Source organism: Hemiscyllium ocellatum, chromosome 22 (assembly GCF_020745735.1).
Source record: "Hemiscyllium ocellatum isolate sHemOce1 chromosome 22, sHemOce1.pat.X.cur, whole genome shotgun sequence".
Lineage (NCBI taxonomy): Eukaryota > Metazoa > Chordata > Chondrichthyes > Orectolobiformes > Hemiscylliidae > Hemiscyllium > Hemiscyllium ocellatum.
In genome coordinates this window covers 51,150,121-51,156,281 of record NC_083422.1, presented here as the reverse complement: position 1 = coordinate 51,156,281, position 6,161 = coordinate 51,150,121, and positions in this window count along the sequence as shown.

Below are 6,161 nucleotides of genomic sequence, written 5' to 3'. Positions count from 1 at the left end.
TTGGCCGTTGGGACGAATCCCTATGATCCCTGTTTGTATAATTGTTGTGGATCTTATCCTATTTAGAAAAGATCTGCAAAGTTCAAATGTCAGTATTTAAAAGTGTAAAATCATTGAATATTCCAGTGCAATCGCTAAATAAGCTAAAAAAAATGCTTGACCAGTGCATTTTCACCTCGTCTAATCGTACTCTTCCACTCACCTCCCATTACCTTCTCATTATTCCTGTTTGAAACAAATGTCTCATTGCCCTGTGAAAGAAATGCTTCAAGAAATGGAGATGTTTTCTAATTGACCTGTTCAGAGATATTATGATGCACCTCTGAAATGTTGTGTAAATAACTTCGTATTCTAAGCACTCAGAAAGCAACTGCTTCTTCTGCACTGCTTTACTACTTTGTGATTATATCTTGATTTTTACAGTCCGAATTGGGTCTGGTTACTTCTAACAAATTATTATAGTAAAAGATTCTCACAAGTCGTTCCTTAATTCTGTTCAGATGAAAATTGTTGGTTATCAGTTGAGCAATAGGTTAGCAAATTGATTAGACATGTTAGATCAACCATTAGTGAGCAGCTTGCTTCAGTTAAAAAGTTTTGTCTCTAGAAACGTAATCATAAAATCCAATTGGTACTCCTAGTTCAGCACCGAGGTGGCACTGCACTGTTCCCTTTTTTGTTTTTTGTTCATGGGATGTGGGCATTACTGGCTAGGTTAGGATTTATTTCTCATCCCCAATAGTCCTGAGAGCAGTTAAGAATCAACACTGTTGCTGTGTGGGTTTGGAGTCACACTAAGGCCACACCAGACCAGAAGAGGATGACTGACCGATTTCCATTGTTAGTGAAGCAGGTAGGCTTTCACAACAATGATTACATGCTTACCATGATCTCAAAGCTTTGATTTTATTCAAATCTGAGCAACCACCATGGTGGGATTCAAACTCTTATCCCCAGAACATTAGCCTGGGTTTCTGGAATACTAATCCAGGGACATTAGCACTGTGCCACCATTTCCCAAGAATGGTGGAGGCTGTTTTTAATGTCCTGGCTGACATTGATCCCTCATCCAACATCAATAAACCATATAATCAGTGATTTGGTGGTGCTTGCAATATGCAAATTAACTGCTGCTTTTTTTTACATTTACAACTGACTGCAAAAAACAAATGTTCGTTTGAAATGTAATGTTGTGGGACTTGTCAGAACATTGCTTACTGTGACTTCAGGTGCCTGGAGTAGTTGTATTCAAAGTCTATCCCTAAACCCCTCTCTTTCTGTTCTTCAAATATCCATTCAAACTACCATTTTATTTTTGACAAAACCTTTCGTCGTCTTGTATCTCCTTTATAACTTTTCAAGTTGGATTTTGTTTAATGTTCCTGTGAAGTACTTTATAAACACAATTTGTTGTTTTTAAACACTGTGCAGCTAGGTTGAAAGAACCTTGGGTGACCAGGGATGTGGAACATCTAGTCAAGAGGAAGATAGAAGTTTACTTAAGGGTGAGGAGGCAAGGATCAGACAGGGCTCTAGAGGGTTACAAGGTAGCCAGGAAGGACCGGAAAAATGGACTTGGGGTTTTCCTTAATCCTACCCACTAGAGCTTTTTCATGTCCCTTTCTAGCTCACCTAAGATGTTCTACACTTTTATGCGAGGAACAAGAGATTTGCCAGAGCGAGGGTAGGGTATTAGGGATAGCCTGGAGTCAGAGGAAGTAGAGGAGGTCCTTAATGAATACTTTGCTTCAGTATTCACTACTGAGAGGGACCTTGACGTTTCTGAGGACAGCCTTATGCGTGAGAACAGGTTGATGTTAAAAAGGAGGATGTGCTGAAAATTTTGAAAAACATAAGGATAGGTAAATCCTCTGGACCAGATGGTATGTACTCTAAGTTACTATAGGAAGCAAGAGAAGTAATTGCTGCGCCTTTGGCAATGATCTTTGTGTCCTTACTGTCCACTGGAGTAGTGCCAGATGATTGGAGGGTGGCAAATATTATTCCCTTGTTCAAGGGAAATAGGGATAACCTGGGAATTACAGGCCAATCAGTCTCACGTCTGTGATGGAATAGTATTGGAGAGAATTCTGAGAAACAGGATTTAAGATTTCTTGGAAAACCATTGTTTGATTAGAGATTGTCTACATGGCTTTGTGAGGGGCAGCTCTTGCCTCACAAACCTTATTGAATTCTTTTGAGGATATGACAAAATGCATTAATGAAGGTAGAGCAATGGATGTGGTGTATATGGATTTTAGCAAGGCATTTGATTAGGTTCCCCTGGTGGCTCAGTGGTTAGCACTGCTGCCTCACAGCGCCAGAGATCTGGGTTCAATTCCTGCCTTAGGTGCCTGTCTGTTTGGAGTTGGAACATTCTCCCAATGTCTGCATGGGTTTTCTCCCACAACCCAAAAAGGTATGCAGATTGGGTAATTTAGCATGACCAATTCACCTATAGTGTTAAGTGCATTAGTCAGGGATAAATATAGGGTAGGGGAATGGGTCTGGGTGGGTTACACTTCGAAAGGTCAGTGTGGACTTTTGGGCCAAATGGCCTGTTTCCATACTATAGGGAATCCAATTCTAAAAAGAATCCCCTGGGCCAGAGAGGATATACCCTAGGCTACTACAGGAAGCAAGGGAAGAGATCGCTGCACCTTTGGTGATGATCTTTACATCCTCATTGTCCACTGGAGTAGCGCCAGATGATTGGAAGGTGGCAAGTGTTATTCCCTTGTTCAAGGAAGGGAATAGGATTAATCCTGGAAATTACAGACCAGTCAGTCTTACATCAGCAGTGGGCAAATTATTGGAGAAGATTCTGAGAGACAGGATTTCTGATAAACCATAGTTTGATTAGAGAGCATGGCTTTGACAGGGGCTGGTCATGCCTCACAAATCTTATTGAATTCTTTTGAGGCTGTGACAAAACACATTGATGAAGGTAGAACTGTGGATATGGAGTACATGGATTTTAGCAAGATGTTTGATTTAAGTTCCCCATGGTAGGCTCATTCAGAAAGTAAGGAGGTATGGGATACAGGGAAACTTGGCTGGATACAGAATTGGCTCGCCCATGGAAGACAGAGGGTGGTGAGAGGAGGAAAGTATTCAGCCTGGAGCTCGGTGACCAGTAGTGTTCTGCAAGGATGGGTTCTGGGACCTCTGCTCTCTGTGATTTTTATAAGTGACTTGGATAAGGAAGTGGAAAGGTGAGTTAGTATGTTTGCCGATGACATGAAGGTTGGTGGAGTTGTGGATAGTGTGGACGGCTGTTGTAGCTTGCAACGGGACACTGACAGGATGCAGAGCTGGGCTGATAAGTGGTAGATGGAGTTCAATCTGGAAAAGTGTGAAGTCATTCACTTTGGAAGGTCAAATTTGAATGCAGATTACAGGGTTAAAGGCAGGATTCTTGGCAGTGTGGAGAAACAGAGGGATCTTGAGGTCAGTGTCCATAGATCCCTCAAAGTTGGCACCCAGGTTGATAGGGTTGTTAAGAAAGCATATGGTGTGTTGGCTTTCATTAGCAGGGGGAATTGAGTTTAAGAGGTGTGAGGTTATGCTGCAGCTCAGTAGGGCCCTGGTTATACCACACTTGGAATATTGTGTTCAGTTCTGGTCGCCACATAGGAAAGATGTGGAAGCTTGAGAGAGGATGCAGAGGAGATTTACCATGTTGCTGCCTGCACTGGAGGGCATGTCTGAAGGAAGGTTGATGGAGCTAGGGCTTTTCTTATTGGAGCAAAGGAGGGTAAGAGGTGACCTGACAGAGATGCACAAAGATGTTGAGAGGCATATAATGGATAGCTAGAGGCTTTTTCCAATGGCAGAAATGTCTATCATGTAGAGGCATATTTTTTTAAGATAATTGGAGGAAGTTTAGGGGAGATGTCAGAGATAGGTTCTTTACACAGAATGGTGGGTGCGTGGAATGCACCGCTAACAGTGATAGTCCCTAGATACATTAGGGACACTTAAGCAACTCCTGGATAGGCACATGGAAGACAGTACAATGAAGGGTATGTAGATTAGTCTGATCTCAGTGTAAGATAAAAGGCTGGCACAATATTGAGGGCTGTTCTATGTTGACATATGCAGTGTATCAGAAGGACCTGTCAACAGATGAAATTTATTTTCTATTTTGTTTGCTACATGTAATTCCACCTTGGTAACGTTTCAATTATGTAACAATTGTAAATATTGTTTAATAAAGTCACATTTGCTTTTGATAAAATGTATAATTATAGCTCTACACTTGAGCAGAGCAATCAGCATTGAACACTTTGGAGCCTGGTTCAGAACAGGATACGTTTAGGGAATAGTTCCTTTATACACTTTCAGGCTACATGTAATGCTGGCCTCCTATCTAAAGTACTGGAGTCTAATAATGCAGAAGTTATGCTTGAGCTGTACAAAGGCCTGGTTAGAGCCCAGTTGAAGTACCATGAACAGAAGAATATTTTGACCTTGGAGAGAGTGCTATGTAGGTTTACAAGAATGATACCTGGACTTCAGGGGCTAACTTATGAGGAGAGATTACACTTTTCTGGCCTGATTTCTGTAGAATTTAGAACATTTAAAAGGTGATCTGATCAAAAGTTTAAGGTGTTAACTGGAAAAGAAACGTAGAAAAACTATTTCCACCTGTTGGGGATTCTAGAACTAGGACTCACTGCCTCAAAAATTAGGGCGAGACCATTCAGGCGATAGACTTTTCTTGAGCAAAGATGTCTGAGCCATAGGTGGGTGTATGGAGTTAGGCCACAGATCGGACATGATCTGACTGAATAATGGAACCGGCTTTAGAGGCGGAACAGCCACCTCCTGTTCCAATTTTCAACAAGGGGTTAATTACAGAGAGTAAAAAGCTACCTCTACATTATCCAGCCAACATATCTGAACCTCACATTTAGTGTGCCAATGAACAGGTGTGACACTACAATTTCTCAGATCCTTGGCAACTGAGACAAAGGATGTGTGCCAAATGATTGTAGCGTGAACTCAACTCTGGGAGGAAAGTGGATGCATTGAAGTATTGATACATGAGCTGGAAGGTCTGTGACAAAATGCCCCATTCTTTTTTTCTCTGCAGTTTTTCTCCATTTAAGGTAGTTAAAATTCAAGGGCACACTATCTGTTACACATTATAAGCAAGCTGTACTCTTAAACCCATTAATCCTTCAATGGTAAAGCAGTACAAATACTAAACACACTACCTACGGAAAGTAACAGTGCAATCATGTTCAGGGATGCAAGCCAGAACACTAACTGAAATACACCAGAAATAACGTTGGTGTAATTGAACACAAAATATTCACAGCCTCTCTCTGAAAACTTAACTGACAGTTCTGATGGCCTTTTAATTTTGGAATTTCAGTCCAAAAAGGTTAACCACAACATTGCTGTCCTGCCAAAAACAAGTGCAAACTCAACCAATACACCACCTCTGAACTACTAGGCAAACGGTTCTGAAGTTCGCAGGGGTCACTGGACCCAAAACATTCACTCTGCTTTTTCTCCACACAGATGCTTCCAGACCTGCTGAATTTTTCCACCAATTTAGAGTCGTGGAGTTGCACAGCACAGAAACAGATCCTTTGATCCAACTCGTCCATGCTGACCAGATATCCTAAATTAATCTCGTCCCATTTGCCAGCATTTGGCCCATATCCCTCGAAATCCTTCCTGTTCAAGTACCATCCAGATACCTTTTATAGCTTCTGATTCTGTTTCTGATTTCCAACATCATCGTTTTTTGGGCTTTAGTTTTAAATTGCACCAAAAATGTTGTTACTCCTCGTAGGTCTAACTTTTAGTGGTGGGATTTTTGTATTTTAGAAACAAAAGACAGAAGTTATGGACGTCACAATGATCAACCTCTTCTTAAAAAAGTTCCTTCTCTAGTTTAGCCTCTTCTCTGTACTTAGAGCCATTGAGATTTACAGCATGGAAACAGACCCCATTTGTTTCAAAAACTTCAACAAAGGACATCAGGGAGGATAAATACCACTGTTTGCATTGTTTGGAGATACAGTGATTGGAAAACAAACCTAATAGATTGACAAAGAGAGAAGTTAGGAGCTTTTATAGTTCACAGTTATTAGGAAAAAGAATATTTAACTGGAAAATGTTGTTGAAACAAATATCTGTGAAGT